The 20,529-nt window shown below is 38.6% G+C and overlaps 1 protein-coding gene across 4 annotated transcripts in view; it reads right to left on the bottom strand.

The window, feature by feature from the left end:
- CA10 (carbonic anhydrase 10) overlaps positions 1 to 20,529 on the bottom strand; it is a 161,820-nt gene that overhangs the window by 10,252 nt on the left and 131,039 nt on the right. The window lies entirely within an intron of this gene.

The following is a 20,529-nucleotide window of genomic DNA, read 5'->3' on the forward strand; positions in this document are numbered from 1 at the left end:
TTAGTTTGTATTAGGATCCCATCTATGCTTAGGATATTTTGTAACAGTGCAATTTTTCAGACGTTTGCAGCACGCATGATTTTAATAATTTCAGTCACCATCTGGCTCCAACTGGCACAGCACCAGCATGTTTTCTTCTAAATTGCCAGTAAGTGGATTTACTCACATCAGGTTATGAATTGCACTGCAGGGGTTGACATCATTTCCCTGTTGCAGCAGCACTTGCCACGGGCATCAAGTCATCTGTACTTTTCAGCCTCAAGCCAAACACAGAGGAGTCAGGGGTTGAAATATTTGAAGAAACATATGGGATACGGGTTTGGAACTGTTTAAACCAGCACTTGCAGAATTCAAAATACTGATATTCGTTGGCCCCAGATTTTACAAATTCGGTTGCAAAAGCTCCTGCAGTTAGGCACTTAGTGTATTATTGTTAACCAGGTTCTCCTTAAGTCCTACAGCTTTCCTTCTGCTTTTCAGTTCTGTGATTTGCTCTAATTTTTAAATTGGGAAGGCACAGTTCATCTCTCTTGCTGCATATGTAAATGTCTTACCCAGGACAATGGTATTTAATTTGCCTGGGATCACTGGACACTGTTATCATTTATATTGCAATCTGTAGCTTCACTTTTTTGTAGACGATTAACAACTTCAATGAACTCATGAGGCCGTTGAGTGTTTCTAAGTATTTGAAAGACTAGTTGGCTTTATTTAGCCTAAAGATATCTTTCTTACTTTTTAGATGTCAATTAGAAAAGCAAAGTCATTGTTCTGGCATTTTTAAAATTGCTTCAGCCTGACGTTTGTGTTTAAAACTCAGGTGTGTCTTCCGTGTGCCGGCACAAATCTAAAGGCTGTCCACCGAAATTTCTCAACTTAAATACCGTGAACAAGACCAGTATTGACTTGGCCCCTGTCTGGTAGTCTTTTAAACCATACAAATTATGAAAGACTAATACTGCCAGTAAAGAAATTTTATCATAGTGTGCTTTCCATGTTTATAATAAAGAGGAAAAAAACCAGCCCCCTTCTGTCAAAACCCACTGAAATAGGGTTTAGTGCCGCCTGCATTGGTGACTTTGTGTTTTGGATGAATGCAACGTCTTCAGTAGTGAAATACAATCTCAAGGATTTCTCTGCAAGAATGACCTCCCTATACAATCTGCAGTCCACAATCGAGTGCTTTGCCATGCAAAGATGTATGTTCAGCAACATGTCTGCTAGTAGCGATTTGAATTATAACAGCGTCCCAGTTTCTGCGTAACCTACACCAGTAGGATTTCAATCTACGCTAAGCTGAGAAATCATGCGTTCTAACTCTGGGAGTGTTCAGACAGTTCTGTTTCCTACGCTCTGCTCTGACTGAAAAATGTATGCTTCATATAAGGAAATTACTCAGAATCAGATTTTGTGAGTTTTACTAATAAAAAAATCCATCACACATTGTCCTCCCACCACCACCCAAATCTCTCAGTGATGCCGCTTTAGTGCTTGCACATTGATGCAAAAAGGGTTACTGGAAATTCTGAAAGAGAATACTTGCATTAGTAAGATTAGAAGATTCTTGGCACATAGCTTTACTATTTACAGCCGATTGTTCACAGACCAAAAAAATAAGGTAAGGGTCAAAATTACTCCTCTAATGTGCTAATTTCAGTTACTTTTGTCCTGTCTGGATTGGGAACTACCGGTTGACCTTTTTGCAGTTCACACAGTTGGCATTTTTAAAGGCAAGCTAACAAACCAAACTGGAACAAAAAAGTAAAAATGTCAAAGTAGCCAATGAAGTCATCTACTAAATTCTGACAGCCAGAAGCAGGATGAATGCAGTATGTTTTCTAAAAGTCTTGTAAAGAATTAATGAGAGCATTTACTCTATAGCACATAGAGGTTATAGGCTCATTAGTCATCACTTTGTGGTACTACTGAACTTTGATAACATCATGTTTCTGGGGGCTTAGTAACATATTTTTCTTTTTATGTGCTACTATTCACTCTGGCAGCCAAAATAACTTGTGAATGATCAAGGAAATAAGTGATGAAATCTGCTTTAGACTAGAATTCCTTCTGTACAACGTCCCTGAATAACAATGAAATAGATTAATTTAGTTCATCTAACAACCCAAAATGTCTGGCACAGAAATGGATGAAAGTGAGGACCAATTTCTCCTTCTTACCCATGGCAGCCCTGAGTCAATGTCAAACTTTCATTTTTGTCCATTTGTTTTAAAAAGATTGACCACATAAGGAGACATAATTTTCAAAGTTTTTCATATGGAATAGATTAACTTAGAAAGGTACAAATGAATAAAGATGTCTTAGATGTAGAAAATTACATGCAGGATAAAAAAATTATAATTCCTTATTCAGTTCCTTCTTTTGAGAATAATAAGAACAGTCTGTATTAAATATTACTAGAGTCTTCCATGAAGGTGAAGTCACAGATAACTAAAATTGCTCATGTGTGAAAATCTCACTTTTCCAGATGATGCCATTGTATTAAAAACAAAGCACAACAAGAGCAAACTTGCGATGCTGTATGTCCCCTTTGGTTCTGGTTTGAGTTTCAGGGCTCCAACACGATACAGAATCTTGTTATAAGCTATTGATTTTCGTTGGAAGATTCCCCCTCTAAGATTAATTTGCCACAGAACAACTGATAGCTCTTTGTTTTCCTCAAGCAATAGAAGTTCTATTTTTCAGGGAGAAGAGGAGAATTAAGATTAATTACTCTCATTCTAGCCAATGAGAATCCAGAATGTGCCCTTGTTCCATCACCCATGAGTGTGCACTGGACCAGGAGCAGATACAACACTTTCTAGACACCCAAGGTTGGCTGTGTCGGGAATGTCGGCAGAAGCTGATGCCAAATGTTGGGGGTAACCCACTGAGCACATTCTCAGCTGGGCAGGCTGCGTCTTTGGGGCAAAATAGTATAGATAGGGTGAAATCGTGGGTCATGTTCTGGCCAGTGTGGGGAAAATTCCCTTTCCCAGCACAGGTGCATGTGTGTTTATAGCGTTAATAACCTGTTCTTTGTCTTTGCTTTGAAGTTCAGCCATGTACTCATAGCACTCAGATTGCTTGGACTGTTTTTTCTCCGCAATGCACTTTGCTGTTTTTCTTGGTGAAAGGTGCATCGCAGGGCCGAGCGAGCAGCAGGATCATCATGGTGTCTTTGGCTGAGCAAAAGGAGGCAGTTTGCTGTGTATGGTTCCTTCCAGGGACTCTCTTCAGCAACCCTTAGCAATTTATTGACTTTGACCAAGGCCCTCTGGGAGTTACAGAGCTCTGACCTAGTGTGCATGCATAACCCTGTTATAAATGTTAGATCACTGTGAGATGTTCTGCTGCACTGAGACATGGAGAAATATGAAACACCATATTTAGAGTATCACAGTACTTCATGCGGTCCTCTTGGGAATAATGGAATAGCCTTTATTTTTCTCTTGGAAGTGTTATAATTGAATGCATAAACATTTTGATTTGTATGTGACAAGGGATCTAAACCATGAAGTGAATGGCAGCAGGGAACAGCTAATCCGTAACTATAACATTTGTATTATGCTGTGCTACCTGAGAAATTGTTGGGATACCTGATTGAGAGCAAGAACAAAGCAGGTTTCCCACACAGCAGGGAACAAAAGCAAATGAAATTGCTCAAGAAGACAAGTTATATGTTTGTTTTGATTTAGAGTTCTTGTAAAAAAGAGGCTTAGACCTCATTAAGGAAAAAAATTTCTATGTTTCTGTTTATCCAAAGTTTAATAAAAACAGCAAAAGAAATATAATTTTTGCATGGCAGGTGTCCAGTGAGGAAAGTAATTTTGACTAGTTAAGAGTTATTAATAACAACAGTTGATATTATCACGTTAAAACACATTTGCTCTTACAGATCTTGCAAAACCCTTTGGAAAGCACAGTAGTGTCGTACCACCCAAGAACTGTTCATGGTATTAATATTGTGGATCAGAACAAGTCTGAAATAAATGTACTTTTTTAAAATGTCTCCTGGTTCTAGGGTGTAAAATCATGATGGTTGACATAAACATTTTAAGATTTGTCTTAATGAAATTAAACACACCTCCTGCTTCCTGGAAAGGTTTAGCACCATCTGTGAGGACGTGTACGAGGCTCCTCAGAACCTGTGGTCCCGTTTCATTGGACCAATACCTGGCAGTGATACAATGGAAATTTTCCTATCTTTGGCAAGAGATGAAGTATTTTTATGATGTGTTGCTTACTAGCAGGCCTAAATATCACATGGACTATTCAAGAAAGAAATAAAAATTGCATTTTTTTATTACTGGTTAGAATTTGGAGCTGGATGTTAATGTTGTCTTTTCCTGAATTCTTACAATGATTGAAACTCGTTTATCCACACACACTTACATGCAAGGAGAATGCAGTAAGTTTGTACATATTTAATTATTGCATGCTGGTGGATACTCCTGGCCTGCTCAAGGTACAAGTCACTACAATTCAGGCAGGACAAGACCTTTAACTCTCTGGTCCTGTTCTCAGTCCCTTTCTTGCGTTCAGTGAGTCTCTTTAAGGTACCAGCTGGAGAACTGGCCTGTTGGTGGGTGCAGACGAACGCTGCTTGAGAAGATGGAAATTATGATTCATAGTAATTGTCTTTGAAAAACAAAACCATTTTTCTCATCCACAATGAAATGTCAGGATCTGCCAAGGTGGTATTACCAACATACTTATTAATTAACCCATAGATTTACCTGTCTGTTATTTTCGATGTAGAAGCTTAGAGCAGTGAGGTACTTTCACGCTGTTGATAAATTGGCAACATAAATTGTACATGACCACCTATACTTCCAGCTGTTTACTTAGCATTTTAACAAACTGCTGTGGTTTTAAGACTAAAATCAGTTACAAAGATTAGCTTAGTTTAATACAGCAAATGACAAATGCAGAAACCATTTGTTTGAAATAAGTTTATCTCTCTGACTCTCTTTGTTCTTTCTATTAAAACATGTTCTTGAAGCTGCTGCAGAGAAATGTGGCTTGTAGGTTTTTACTGCTTTTGACAGTTATTTAGTGATTTAAAATAAATGTTTATAGAATACTGGTTTAATAGACAGTCTTGTAATCCACATTTATAGCAATACACCAGCAATGGTGTCCTAGATAAATAAAAATGATTACAATTATTTTTTACTTGAAAGAATATGACTAAAAATGCAATGAAGGAACGCAGTTTTCTCCTGCTTTGGAGCAGACAGCTGTAAAAGAACACGTGCAGAGAAATACAATAATGCATCATATAGGAAAGTGGAAATGCAGTCAAGGGTTAACTATAGTGGGCTGCAAAATCTACTTGACTAGAAATACTAGAAATACGCTAGAAGTTAGCACTTAAACTGCAAATGGTGTCTAACACTTCATTAGGTTAGTTGGCAAGAAGATCCAACTTGCAGTACTTACTCCTTGCTCATATGCAACCATTGCTATGAAAAATATGACCTGAATGAAGTGCAGAAGATTTCAAAGTATTTCTCTTTAATATTCTTATATGCTCTTATTTCTTTAGTAAGTCTTACTTTAATACATTTGCAAGTAGGAAAAAAGGCTATTTTAGGCAATATTTAAAATTTGATGTTGCTCTTAAGCATCCACAGGACTACAGTAAAAAGTACAAGTTGGTAGCTTAAGAGGTCAGGTTGGCTGTGCATGTCTCACAATTTGCTATTAGGACTTTTCGCTTTTGTGCTAACACCAGAAAAATTAACTAAATGATGGGCTAAAGAAATAAACGTGAAAGGTGATGGGTTCCTGCCATCCAAATGCTGCTGAAGCTGTTGCAAGTGTCACAATCATTTGTACTCTCCCAGACAGTAGGAAACTCAATGAAGGAAAAATCCAGATAAAGCCCCAGAGGTACAGAGATGTGTCTGTGATGGTGTTTGCTCTGTGACTTCAGGAGAATTTTTGACAGGACAGTCATTGCTGAAGCTTCCACTGCCCATTCCTCTAAACATGGGGTATTTTTGGCTGACCTGCCGGTCAACCACTCTTGTCATTCTCTGTTAGCAGATGAGCAAAAGCTGGCTAAACATCAACAAATGACACTGTTCTGCAATTCACTTTGTGTGAGGATCAAAATGAAATCTTAGACTCAAATGTTTAATGTTGATTATGTCTTGGCTGACGCTAAATTTGATTGCAAGCTGCAATTTGGCACTGACCCAATCCATCCTCTACAAAAGTTACATCTTAAAAGAGAATAGGGGTAATGTAGAAAAAAAAGGCTATTAGAGGAGCCTATCATAATTTCTGGATTCGTGCAGGATTTTCTGACTGAACGCTACATTTAAATTGTTTTCTTGTTTTAAATACAACAGATGCTCAGACACTGTGATGATGAATTCAGATAAATGCTCCATTTGGGAGATTCAGTTATATAATGGTGCTCTGAATTTCTGGGAGAATTCTATATTTCTTTAGCAATCAGTCCAGAAACCAGCAGAAAATGGTTCCTGTAAGTCAAAAACATGCTGAAATAGTGACTGACGATATTTTTCTTGGTCACGCTTTTACCCTGAGACATTGAGTCAAAAGGACACACGTGTAAGGACGCTGAACGGTGCAACAGGGATGCATTAATAGTTCAAGCCCTGCATAACAACGTGTGATGCCACTGCAGCTCTCGGTCTACCTTGCCAAAATACCATCTGTAGCTACAGTTCTGTTCAAAGGATGGGCATGATGGGCTAGAGCAGACCGAGAAACATCACAGACTGATGACTAAAAGGATGAGTAAAAAAGAATGAATAGAATTTGGACTAGTGAAAATCTGGTTGTTGATCTAGGCCTTATCCCATTTGTCCTCATTCTGTATTCTAGTAAGAAAAAAATGGTCAAGCTTAACATACTCGATGTTAACTAGCAAGCAAAGAAAAGTTATTTGTTAGGATTACAAACCAGAAGTAGAAATAAGGCAATTATCAGTTTTATCTGATCTCTTGAGTATGTTGTTAAATTAAGAATATAATTTTTTCATCATAAACTTGAAGCATGGGATTTTATATTCTTAAAATGACAATAGTGTGTTTATATGAGGAAAGCACAGAATAACATTGAGTATAACACTTGGGAAGGGAAAGCAGTGCATAAGTGCGGAGGATGGACACATGCACTTGGAGAGATGAGACTTTCTGGTTTTTTTACTAATGGAATTGCAAAATATTGGTAATATACCCACTGAAAGTTAAATGTGAAAACACACACCGGGTCTCATGGGATCTTTCTGAATGATTTATTGACACTTCATTTTCTCTCAAGAGTCTCATTCTCCTTTAGTGATTGGGTTGCTCACCTATGACTTAAGAAAATTGCGTTTGACTCCATCTCTGCCCTTAAGCAAATCTTCCTACAGTTTCTGCCCAGCTTGCCGTCTATGACATGGGAATAGCTGCACTTCTCCGGTAACAATGTTGTGAAATGCTCAAATGAAACATTAATAGTGTTGGGAAAAGCATCTAGATAATGAATGTCATGTTATGAAGTTCAGTTTGTGTTATTGATCCATGACAATTTGTGACACATCACCCATAAAAGGTGCAAAAGGAAGCTCAGAATACAAATTGTTTTGGCAGGGGACTGTGGGACACTTGGATTTCCAGCACCTTAAAGAGTGATAACAGGGAAACATTTAAAGCCTGATAAAAGAGGAAAATAATTAGAAATGGATATATTTGCTAGTGATTGTAGCATTAAATCTTTGAATGTAAGTTGAGGGCTCAAACACAGAGAAGTTTGAGGAAGCCCAGCTTGACTTAAAATAGCCAAAAGCATTTCTGGAATGAAAGTTTTATTGAATTATTGAAGGTCCTCTAGGACCTAGGTAGATGACATGATATATTACAGAGTCAAATTGTTAGAAATCATTTGAAGAAATTTCACACCAGGATTTCCTGGTTAAGGTGCATTGTCAGAGACTGAAAGAAGGTACAGATGTGCCCTGCAGGCGATTTTATTTATTTCTTTATATTTATTTCCCAAGAATATGCTGGAAGTTTCTCTTAAAGCCAAGGGAAGTACAACTCCTTTTTGTTGCTTATGTAAATTGCATAAGAGACAGTTTCACATTTGTAGTTCAAGAGGTAAGTTTGAAGTTGAGAAATAATGGGCACAGACAAAACAAGAGGACATGTATTATCTAAGCATGCGATACGACAGCTTAAGGCGAACAACTATAAAATTATCTTGTTTCTAAATGAATTGAGTGGCATTATACTCAGTAGGAAAGATAACTGACACTTAGAAGTCATAACTAAGCCAGTTATCTTTTATAAAGTAAGCCCTTTAGCTCTATCTGAAGATTTGTTGAAAGAAAATGGGATATTGGCAAACACCGCTCGACAAATGCAGTGCAGCATAAATTAAAAAGGCATGAAAATGTATCAGCAGGCTTTCTGCGTCACACAACAGCAAAGATTTTTTTTTCCATTAGAAAACACAGTCTGTATTTATTTGCAGGTTAATTTACATAGATTATATGCTGAAAATCCAAGCATGGAAATACCTGCAATGCCAAACAGATATTTTCACTTAATGAAAGAAAACAACAGAATGCACCAAAATGCTGAACTCCTGAAGAAATCTTTTGTCTGTTGGACTTTCTGGAATTAGAAAAGGAAAATCCAGTTACAAAAATCTTCGAAGTTCATTTTGTCCATGTAGTAAAGTACTAGAGAGAGTGTGGAGGAGGTGATGAAGCTGGTGAGGGACCTGGAGAATAAGTCTGATAAGGAGCAGTTGAGGGAAATCAGGCTGTTCAGCCTGGAGAACAGGAGGCTGAGGGGAGACCTTATCGCTGTCTGCAACTGCCTGAAGGGAGGATGTAGCATGGAGGCTGTTGGCCTCTTCTCCCAAGCAGCAAGTGATCAGACAAGAGGAAATGGCCTCAAGTTGCGTCAGGGGAGGTTTAGATTGGATATTAGGAAATAATTCTTCCCGGAAAGGGTTGTGAAGCATTGGAACAGGCTGCCCAGGGCAGTGGTGGAGTCACCATCCCTGGAGGGCTTTAAAAGGCGTTTTTAAATCAGGTTCTTAGAGACATGGTTTAGTGCTAGAATTAGGTTAGGTTATGGTTGGACTTGATGATCCTGAGGGTCCCTTCCAACTGAAATGATTCTATGATTCCGTTTTCTGCTGGCAGAAAGCCTGGCCTCAGTCAGGCTGTGAAGCAGCTCCTTATTCTTGCTGGCAAAGGGCCTCGCCTTCAGAATCATAGAATCATAGCATCATACTTCTCTGGAGGAGCTCCAGCCCCTGCAGCACTGACTGAATGGGGACCTGCAGCGTCACCTCCACGGGGGTCTGACTGAAATGAGGGATTGGAGAGGTACAGCTGCTGCTCTGCAACAACCGGCACAGCGCTGCTGCCTTTTGTGGCTGAGGGGAGGGGAGGTGGAGAGAGGAGATGGTGGCTGCTCCTCTCCCATCCCCACAGCAGCCACCTCCACCTGCCTGAGCACCCGTGGGAGGACGGCGGTTTGAGGGTGACCCGTGGGTCCTGCTTTCCCCGTGCTGGCAGCGTGACTGTAATGCTGTGGTTGGCTTTGAATTCAAGCCAGGCTCGTGAAATCATGCAAATATTTACAAATGTCGTTGCACAGTGACTGGAATGGTGCAAGTCTTTGTTAGATGTGCAAGAAACGATTGTTTAATACATGCCATGTCTCCTGTGGGTTTTGTCTTTTATCTCTATGCGATGCACAAATTTGACCAGCTGCAGTGTTTTCAGTTAGCCTGACCGCTGTGCCTCTTCCTCTCTTTAATGTCTTTGTTAAGTACATTATCCTGTGGTATGGCTCTCGCACAGCAAAAGAGAACCTTTCTCTTACCTTTCTCTTACTGAACGGAGGAAATGGAGTTGAAAATTACAGCAGATAAAAATCCAGCTCTTTGAACTGTAATGTTAAGAACTCTTTGACCAAAATAGACACCTAATTGAAGATAATGTTGGCTCTACATATTACTCCATTACTTTGTCAAGCTTACATCATTAAGCATGTATTTTATTTCATTATCCTGCAGTAAACAATTTGTTGTTGGTTTTGTTGTAAAATATGCTGGTTTGTGATGTTTGTAGGCAAAGTTGCCTTATAGTGCTGCCTTTAGATTTTGAGTTATGGCGCAACAGTGTAATTGTCCTATTACCTTGCTAAAACATCTAATTAATTATTTGTCAATTATGTGAAAACCTGAGAACTTAAAGATGAGAAGTTGTAATATGAATATAGCTGTTTATTTTTCTCATTGGCACTTTACAAATATCAGTTTGCCAGGCTGTTGTGAGGAAAGGATCCCATATAAAATTATGGCAATGGGGACTGCATATCACTAGAATGATATCTAATAAAAGATTGGTTTCCGATTTTAATAAGCATAGTATATGCAAAATATGTATTTAGCTTTATAATTACTTTACATATATATGATTAAGTTTTACTGCATAACAAATTACGTGCTACTGTTACTCCAGCCTCTGCAATGCACATTATTGCAAGTTTAAAGGAGATACATTGAGAGAAAAAAAGGTAAAGGAAAAAGCTGGTTCTTCCATATAAAAACGTCAGGGAACTGTGAGCCAAGTTACAGTCAGAATTCTGTCTCCAGTGTTCCCTCATCTCCTCAAGAAAATAAGTTCTTGAATTCTATTAAAAGTTGCTGGTTTCTCAGCAAGCAGCATGAAGAGTTTTTTCCTGGGAGAAAGGTTTTAATAATTAAAATTAGTCAATACTAAAGCGCAGGAGATTATTTGATCTTGTTCAGAAACTGACACTTTCCAGAAGGTAAAAAAATTGCAATGTCTGTAACAAATCACTTTGTGCAGAACTGGGAGTCAAGTAGAAGAAATTTGCTGCAGAAGAAAAGGGGGCAACTCACCAGGGAAATAGGTTTGCTCAAAATAATTGTGAGTTTGAACATCAATGTTGAGATTTTTAGGACATTTCCAGAAAAAATCTGTAAGACTCTCAGGATGAGATGTAAGAATGCATTTATTAGTACTTCAGGGCATTATATCTTTCAAAAACATTATCTAAAGTTGCTGTTGGCTCTTGTGCTCCAGTCCAAATTTCAATTTGTCTACTTTTTTTTTCTTCCCTGTAATTTCAACTAAACCCTTTTGTTTTATCGAATCAGTCTATAGTTCTCTGCAGAACTGAGGATGCTCACCTTGCTTTAATAGACTTAAATTTTGCTTCAATAAGCCCTGTCAACTTTGGTTACAGATGAAAGTACAAAATCAAAACCGTGCTGGTGGATGAATGTCCCAGCATGGACTGGAGCCCTTCTGAGCCGCACTGTTTCAGACTTTGCTATAACGACAGCTGTGCCACCTCAGTCCATGATGTGTTCCTTGCCCATGTTCAGACCCATATATTCCCCTGCTTTCATCAACAATGAAGCTCTCCCCTGCCCTTCTCTGTCCTGTTTCTTCCTGTCACTTAAATCTTCCTATCCCTTAAAATCTGTCATTCTTCTAATGTCAGCGCTGCTGCCCAGCTGTGCCATTCCTCACTGTGCATTTCCCAGAGAAGCAAAATGGTCCTTAAATATACCCTAGGTGCCTTTCGCAGTGGTGTTCAGAGGGGAGTGAATATATGTCTGAAACCAGAGTGCTGATTTTTCAAGGGGCCATCACAGTGGGAAAGGGCAGCGCTGCTGCTCTGCTGGCCACGTCACTCTGAGGATGTCACAGGTTGATCTTGTAAGTGGTTCTGAAAGCACAGAAAAATTAGTTTTGGTGTTCTGGTGGGTTACACTATCGTGGCTCTTCTTTGTACTGCCAAACCGCAGCTTTGCATTCTGTTTTTTAGCTCTGATGCATAATTAGAATCACTAAATTTCAGAAATGCAGAAGGTCCTATATGTCACATTAACTTGTGTTTTAAAAACATTATTCTATAGCTTTTTATCACATAAGGAGGGGCAATGTTAATGTACAACTTAGATGTACAAAGTGATGCTGCAATCCAACAGAATTGATGTCACGTCTGAAAAATACCTCCAACCTCCTGAATTTTTCTTTGTCTGATTCACCCTGTTTGACGTCTCTTTGTGGCAGATCGGGTGAGAAAGTGGTGAGGGATAAAAAGACTATGTGGACAAACTAACTAGTGGATGCACAACCAGCTTTTCTCTTCCCACTTCCCAACTTTGGCGCACTAAGCTTCTACATTCTGTAATTTTTTAGCAAAGCTTACTCTGTTATCTGAAGCACTACAAAGTACATATGCTGTTCATAAAGAAAGATGACACAAGAACTGTCTTTCACATAGAACATCGCTGGGAGAAGAGACGTAGGCTAAATCTGCCCCTGCTCTGAGTAGTGATGTGGGAGTGCTGTATTTGTACTTCTGGTTAACGAGTTGATGTCCTTAGTATATTTGCTAGAACTTGTAAGTTTTTAGCAAGAAACAACACAACAGAACTTATTTTTTAGTGTCTTTCATGCTTCTGCTGTACTTTACAAGTGATGTATTCAATAGCCAGTAGTAGAGGAACACCTTGGAGTTGGGGCGGGCATCACAAATGCTCCTGATATCAAGGGGAGTTCAATGGGTGGAATGGGGACAAGTGATTATGCAGACCTAGAAGATCAGCAACAGTTTGCTCACAGTTCTGTGCAGTTTTATTCACTCATCGCACTTACACGGTTCTCAGCCAGCAGAAAGTCTGGTTAATAAACAATTTCATAATAGAGAAAAATAGATCTACTTTGACAATGTAATTCTCATTACTTAAAAAGACCCAGAAAAAACCATTGTGGTCCCTTTGGCTGAGGTTCAGCTACAGGTCACTGTTGCAGAGTAGATAAGACAATATTACGTGAGTGATGATGTTGAATTGCTCAGTTGTCAATGACTTCTGCAATAGCTGCTTGCATTTTCCAGGAACTGTTTTAACAAAGTACTTTTGACCATACAGGTCCATCTATATTACAAAACCAAGCTCTATTCTCAGTACAGAGAAAACTTTAGAGCAAACAAAAGTAAAAATGAGGATGCTGCTGTCATGACAAACTCATCTGCAGTCAGTAAGATGGGGGCAACCAGTAGCTCGGCTTCTGTCATCTCCTCAGACACTCGTTTCCTTCTGGTTCCTCCACTGTTAATAACGAATGGGGAGAAGGGTAAAACTGCCAGCAGCAATAAAAGCAAAAGAGACTTCAGCAATTCCACAGGACAATCTACCTAAAGCAGGAGCTGCTCACGTTGCTTCAGAATAGGTGGAGGAGAAAAATTTTCCATGAATCAAAATGCCCAATACAGCTTCTTAAGCAACAAATGAAAATAGTTTCACCTAGCTAACTATTGATAGTGGATAATTAATTCAAAATAGCTCGGCATTCAATTGCTGCTTTTAAAATCTCATGTCTGTCTATCTATCTATCTATCTATCTATTGCAGCTCTTGCTGGACTATCACTCTAGAAGAGTTGGCCCAAAAAATTGAAAGCTGATACATCCCAGCAGGTCATAGACTTCAGATACACAGACTATGCTGCTCTTTCTCAAGTAATTGGCAATAGTTTTACTGGTTTAGTTGGAGGTGTTCACACAGCCATGCGTGACTTTTCTGTTTTTACACATAGTGCCACTGCTGTAAATTAGACTGCCAGTACGAATCAAAATTACAGGGGAAACTTATTGTTATTTTGCTGTTGTTACCATAGTGCAGTTTGTTTTGTAGAAACTGGTAATGTATACAAAGGAAATGTGTGCATGTTAAGGATAAATTGTTTTATTTGCTACATTAACAGCAATTTGATAAACAGTTATCCAGTTACAGATCTACTGATTAGAATCAATCAGCATTTCAAAGTTTGAAGATTGTGAAAATAATTAAATGGTTCAATAAATCTGAGACAATACATCCAAAGAAAAATTACTATATATTTAGAGACATTGTAAAGATATTTACCATATCAGCATTCCATGAACTTGGAGGATACATCTTGTAAATTATTTTCACTGCTTCATTGACTTTTAATATTGTCAATGCTTACAGCCCTACTGCAATTCAGAAGAAAGTATTTTGACATTTACTTAGCTTGGTGTATTTATTATACTACAGCCTTCTCTATTTGGCACTGTTTCTATCTGTGTCTTTTACTATATTTACATTACAAGTTTGGAACTTTAAAAAGTAGCTGGTAAGAGACAGGTACAGGTGATAAAATATTTTCTCGGTGGTAGAATAATGTGCACATATGATGGGAAATTTATGGTTGCCCTTTAATATAGTTGGATGTTGTAGCCTGCACAGTGTAATGTGCGTTGGGGTAATTAACTTTCGCTATAGAAATAACAATGACAAGACTTGCCTATTTAAGATATCCATCTACAACTGCAAATGAATTTTGAGAAATCAGGTGCCCGAAATTTTGGGGACTTTGAAAAGACCATGAAATCTCATGTTCTGGTCATCACGTCACTATGGTCTGTTGTCATGACTGCAGTTGACTCAGCCTCTGTCTCAGTCCACCCATTTGTAAAATCGGCAAAGTAATTGTACTGCAAGGTAATTGATAGTTAATGAGGAACGTGTTAATGACCATAAAGCACTTGACAAAAAGCATTACGAGGGCTATCATTAGTGTCTGTTGTGAGCAGCTATCAGCAGTTCTGAATATCCACGGGGACCACGGTGTGACCGCTTCCAAACACTGGACATGTCTGAAAGAGCTTCTGGTTCAGGTCCAACTCTAAACAAAACCAGCAACTAAAAGGAGACAGATGTTCTCTTCCAGATCTTCATTGCACTTTTATTTTCCTCTTCATAAACATTAAAGGACAGATTTTCAGCTCATATAAGATGACACAGCTCAGTAATTCCATTGGTTTTCTGTTTTTTTTTCTTCTTTTAATTTTAAACAAGGTATGCCTTTAGATTTAATAACGGTCATTCACTCTGAGTTATAAGCTGCCACTTTCAGAGCACAAAATGAAGAATACCATCTAACAGTACACAGGTAAAATCAATTGACTTCAAGCTGCCCAAAGATTGTTTGATGATCACAACCAAAATATTGACGAGTTTACAAGATCACTTGAAAGACGGATGGCATCACAAAACTGATGTGTTCTTCTGTGTTAGTGAAGAAGCCTGTCCTTTTAAAAATTTGATTTTCACTCTAATCACCTGGTAATTTCTACAGCATTAGCAATTTCCAGATGCTTTATTATTTGGCAATACCTTATGCACATCAAATAAGAAAAAATGAATGTGAAGTACATAGATAAGATCACAGTGAAGCCAAATAAAAAATTTAGATGTGTTTAAATATTTCAAATCCTAGGAATTGCATCCTGCTTTCCTTGTATTATGACCCACTCTACTGTGCTCCTGACAGTAACCACTGCATTATAAACACACACCTGACCTTACTTTACATTTGTTGTAATGTATATAAAGATTTGTGGGGATCGACCCCAAATGTGCTGCCTGAAAGCTCAGAGTTCTAACAAAAGATTTCCAGCTTTCTTTGAAGTATTCATCTCTAGTCCTGAGTATATCTAAAAAGTTGGTATGTATTTTCAAATAGGCCACAGGAAAAAGGCTTGTGGAACTTCAGATACTGATTTTTACCCTGCCATATTTCCTTTCATCATTTTCCTGGATTTCTAAAAGAAAATCCTATGAGAACGAAACAGACAGACATTCATTAGAATCTGGAATAATAAGGGCATTTTTTTTCCCCCTAATTAACTGCCCCGGGGAATAGCTCTACCAGTTAGGAGGAAGAACAGCTCCTTTATTGTGCCTTTTGTGACTTAGGAACAGCAGCCGGGGAGGCTCTAAGCTACAAATCAAACAGTGAAAATCCTCTTAACTGAGCACACCCTTGGGCTCCACACGGAATCAGGCCTTACGCTCATCAGAAGCAGAACTAGTTGGGATTTTTTTTTGCTGAAACAGGGTTTTGCTATAAAATGCTTACGTGTCAAAGCCGAACGTACCTCGTGGAGGGAACTTGATTTCAAAGACATTTTGCTGAAACACAAGCAGAGGCCATCAGAAACCTCCCTGATTTCCTGCGGGTTTGTCTTAAACCAAAACTCCCAGGGTTAGGGTGTAATTCCCAGCCAGGGAAATATTCCTGTCTGATGCCTCTTTTATGGCACTGATCATTCCTAAACCAGGAATGGTCATGGATGGGTTCTACTGTTTCAAATCACTGCAGCACCATTCTCCTGAGCTTGCCCATCAGCCACCTCACTGGAAATACCTCACTGCAACCACTGCTCTGAAGGTAAAGACGGAGCAAAATGTGCTAAAACCCAGCTTAACTGCAGCACTCCTGGTGTAGTAACCTGTATTTCAGGTAAAACCGCCTCTGCAGGTCAATGCCACGTTGCTCTTTAGAAACAATCCACAGGCTGCAAAGCCACAACATAATTTCACAATATGCAGAATTTATATATATTTATATTTGTCCCTTTGATTATTAGTTTCTGTGCAGTATAAGCATGTCCTGCTAGAGGAATGTGTGGTATAGAGGGTTTTTTGTTTCACCTATGATGGGCTGTTCTGCAAACCCGTTCTGTATTTCTAATGATGCTTGGAGATAGCTGTACAGCATTGAAAGCTCAGTCCTCCATCACTTTTTGCTTAGATTGTGGGAGGAAATCAGAAAATAATTGCTAAAGGTGAGAAGAGCAAAAATTTGCATAATGAAATATGACAAATGTGTACTTTCCACATTGACTATGCCTTCAAATTTTTTTTTTAAAAAAACCCCTATTTTTTATTCATAGGAACTATGCATTTGAGGGAATGTGACAGCTGTTTCTGACCAGTCCTATACTGAGGGTTAAAGCAGATTAAGACTGTTACCAACTGATTCTGTTATTAGCAGAATTTCCAGGGACTAGATGGCAGTAGCATGTTCATATTTTGATAAGAAAGAGTAAATAAAATTCAAGATGATGGGAAGAGATAGACAGTAATGGACTTGCCCTTTCTAGCTAAAATCCAGAACTCTCTTTGCCTTTGATAGAACTTTCAGAGTAATAACCTGCATATGGTGCTTTTCTAATGTGCCTATGGCAAATTGTCAGTTAGAAAATGCTTTAATGGCAGTTAGATTAAAAAAAACCCACCAAACTACTGAAAAGTAACTGGATAGAATGAATTAATTTCTACTGAGTTTTAATCCAGCAAATCTTGGCAGGTGTGTGCGGTAACATCCAGTTAGTTTATACAGAGATAAGAGAGCAGATGGATGAAGGTGAGATATTAAAATAAATGGAAAGAACATGGACTTTAAAGAAATGCGGTTTAGCCTTGTCGATTCTAATTTTCCATAGTGTTAATATCGATGCTGTTGTTGCTACCACTCACATGCTATTTTAAAGGCAGGTATGCCTGAGAAACTGATCTAATTGTAATAATTTTAGAAAGACATGCTTATGAAATGATAATGAAAACTTGGCTTCCCTCTATTGTTTGTAAAATATCCTAATCTATTATCTGTCACAATTTGGTCTAAAGGAAACAAGATTTAGAAGTCTTTCCTTCTCAGTCTTTGTTGAAAGGGTCAATTACCCCACATGGCTAAAATAAAATACCTCTAAATGTAAAGTATTTGGACTGGCTGGGAGGCAGTGTATGCCTGTGTGCTTTTAATTAAGGAAAGGTCTGCAATGATGGTGGAAGGTCAAGTCAGTATGCTAAATGAAAACTGTAACTCTGCAACCTCACAGCCTTCCCTGAAAATGCAATAAAAGGCAGCTAGAATTGACATGATTTAGCTGGCTTTTTACTAAGATACTAAAATGCCTCATAAGAAACTATTAACCATAAGGCAAGGGACAAAGACCTAACAAAGGAGTAGCTGAAGCTGCAGAAATAAACTGAAGGTCAGAGAGGTGAAGGGGAAGGGTTTGCAGCTGCTGCTGTGTGTTAGAAGCCAGTGATTGTTATCAGGGAGGATGGAAACTCCTGGGCTGGAGCTCCTGGGCTCATTTGGTGCCACAATAATGTGGTGCCCCCATTTCAGCCCCAAGTCACAGCGAACTGAGCATCCATGTAGGACGTGGAAGACCTTTGATGTCTCAGCTGCCTCCTTTCTCGCATTTGAAAATGACATGAGCTAGGAACTCCTGCCTAACTGAAAGGTTTAGGCTCTTGAAAATCAGCGTCACATTCACTGTCTGAAGCTCTTCCATTTGTACAGAGTAACATAAAAATGACTGAAGAAGACAGCATACATAGTGAATCCCCACTCTCTGGGCTGTAAGGGCCATGCTTGCTCTCAGAACCAGTTGGGTTTGACTCAACTTGGGCATTAAACAAGTTATTGCAGTCAAGACGTGGCTACGTGAGTGCTCAGCACCAACCAGGTGCCCGAGGAGCTTCACTGTTTGCTGGTGACGGATCAGCATCTTCAGTGTCGTGTCTCATCTGTTATCAGCTCTGGGTTCTCCTGCTATGATCTGATTGCCAGTGTTCATTCTCCAGTGCACAAGCAGTTTGTTAAGAGACACTGGCCTAAAAGGGTATTATGGGTTTTTTTTTGCAGTCTCATGTCCACGGTTAGTACCTAAATAATAGGTTTGCCTCAGACAAAAGTCCATTGCTTTCAGGAGAGTTTTGTCCAGGGTGATGTTTACAGGAATTGCTCACTGTTTTTTGTTTTGGTAAATTGCAAGGACAATGAAAATTCACATATGCTTGCTTTTTAGTTTCTTTTTTTGGTTGTCCATAATAGCTACAAGAGTTTTAGTATAAGAAGTTAGCCTGATCCTTCCTTTCTCTGCAATGTTACACTTAATATATTTGGGGGAGAAGTTTAAATTTACAAGCAGCATAATGGAAAAATCATTACTCAGTAACGTAAAACCCATTTCAAAATGAGTGTAGTTTTTTTACTGCAGAGGTAAATTACTCTTTAATTAAAAAAGAATCATCCTGTAGCAAGTAAAGTCACCCCAAGCAAATGATAATCATTTGGAATAAGGCAAAATACTTCATAAGCGGCACTGGAGGTTTAAAGTGCTGAATGTTTTAATGTCCCAGTAGTTTAAAAGAGCAAATCCTACAGCCGCTACTCTAAGCAGAAAAACTCCACCTTATTGCTTTATGCTGCTGGATTTTAAAACCGAGGCACCAAAGGGATTTAGATTATGGTCTGCGACAGACTGTGCTCTCAGTACATCGATCCTCTCTTCTGCTTCTCCCTCCCCAAAAAAAGAGAACAGTTGGTGACTGAAAAGTAAACATGTGCAAAAATATATTTATTACAAAAGGGATCTGTTTCACTCAGTATCTAAGAAATTCAATCTTTATTATTCCACGCAGCAGATATTTTGCTGTGTCCCATGCTATGCTGATATAAGCTGACATTGTCATGGAGCTCGCAATTTGTCTGGACAACTCCTACAAGTCTGCTGGTGGATGGACAGTCAGTAAGGTTCAGAAAAGTAGTTTCCAAAGAAGGAAACTTTTCTGGCAAGGAACACCCGCATTTGTGTAGAGAATGGAAGTGGAGAGGGGTGGGGGAAGAAAAATAAACCCGAACAAAATAACCCCACAACAAAACCAACCAGCCGAAAACCACCCCAAAAATAAACCACCCCCCAAGAAAACCTACACACACACATCAGGAATCTGATAAAATGAGAAAGTGTGTGCCTATAAGCAAGATCCAAATTCTGCTTGGGTACCTGGAATTTAGTCTCAAATTTTGTAAGTGGTTTAGCACTTGTTCTAAAGCATCATTCAATCTCCAGATGGTATCTAATGATTCTTTGGGATTATGCAATTAAATGACTGTTCCTTTCAATTACGTGCTATTGTTAATCTTTCTGCTAAAAGAAGCAAATACATAATTCTCCCCCTGTATCTTTTTCTTAGTTTGTATTCTCTGAAGAGCTACAGTTGTATCTAGGTCCAGTCCTGATTCCCTGATGGTGCAATAACTAAATTTCAGTGGTTTATACATCAAGAGAAACGTCCTGTTACAGTTTGTTTCAAATAAAACTATGGAATTTTCCAGTTCTAGCTGTTCTATCATAAAATGTGTGTTTAGGCCTCTACGGTGTGAGCTGTAATTTCATCCTCTTGAAAAAAAAGCCCAAACAAAACTCAAAAAATCTCATTTGTATTTCCATTGCTAATCAAGTTTTAGAAAGGTGGAAGAAATCACATGGTATTTATGATATGAGCAGCTGATTATACATGAAGTAAAATTCTTTACTGCTGATATGAAGTTTGAACATTATATGACTTTATTTGTGTAATTAAGGTTTTTTCCTAAGGGAAGGATAAACCAGGCTATTTCTAGAATCTAATTTTCCTTAAAAAACGGCAGTATAACTACAACAGCTCTAAATGCAAGACTGACTGCAAGGGTACACGGACACTGCCTGGCGATGCAGCCACTCATAGAAAAATGAGTCTTTCTTGCTGTGTATTTTTTCTATTTATATATTTATGATCAATCATTTATAGTTGCTACACCTTCACTTGATTCTACAATTTCTCCTGGCTATTG

The sequence above is a fragment of the Patagioenas fasciata genome, chromosome 18 (assembly GCF_037038585.1).
Source record: "Patagioenas fasciata isolate bPatFas1 chromosome 18, bPatFas1.hap1, whole genome shotgun sequence".
Taxonomy (NCBI): domain Eukaryota; kingdom Metazoa; phylum Chordata; class Aves; order Columbiformes; family Columbidae; genus Patagioenas; species Patagioenas fasciata.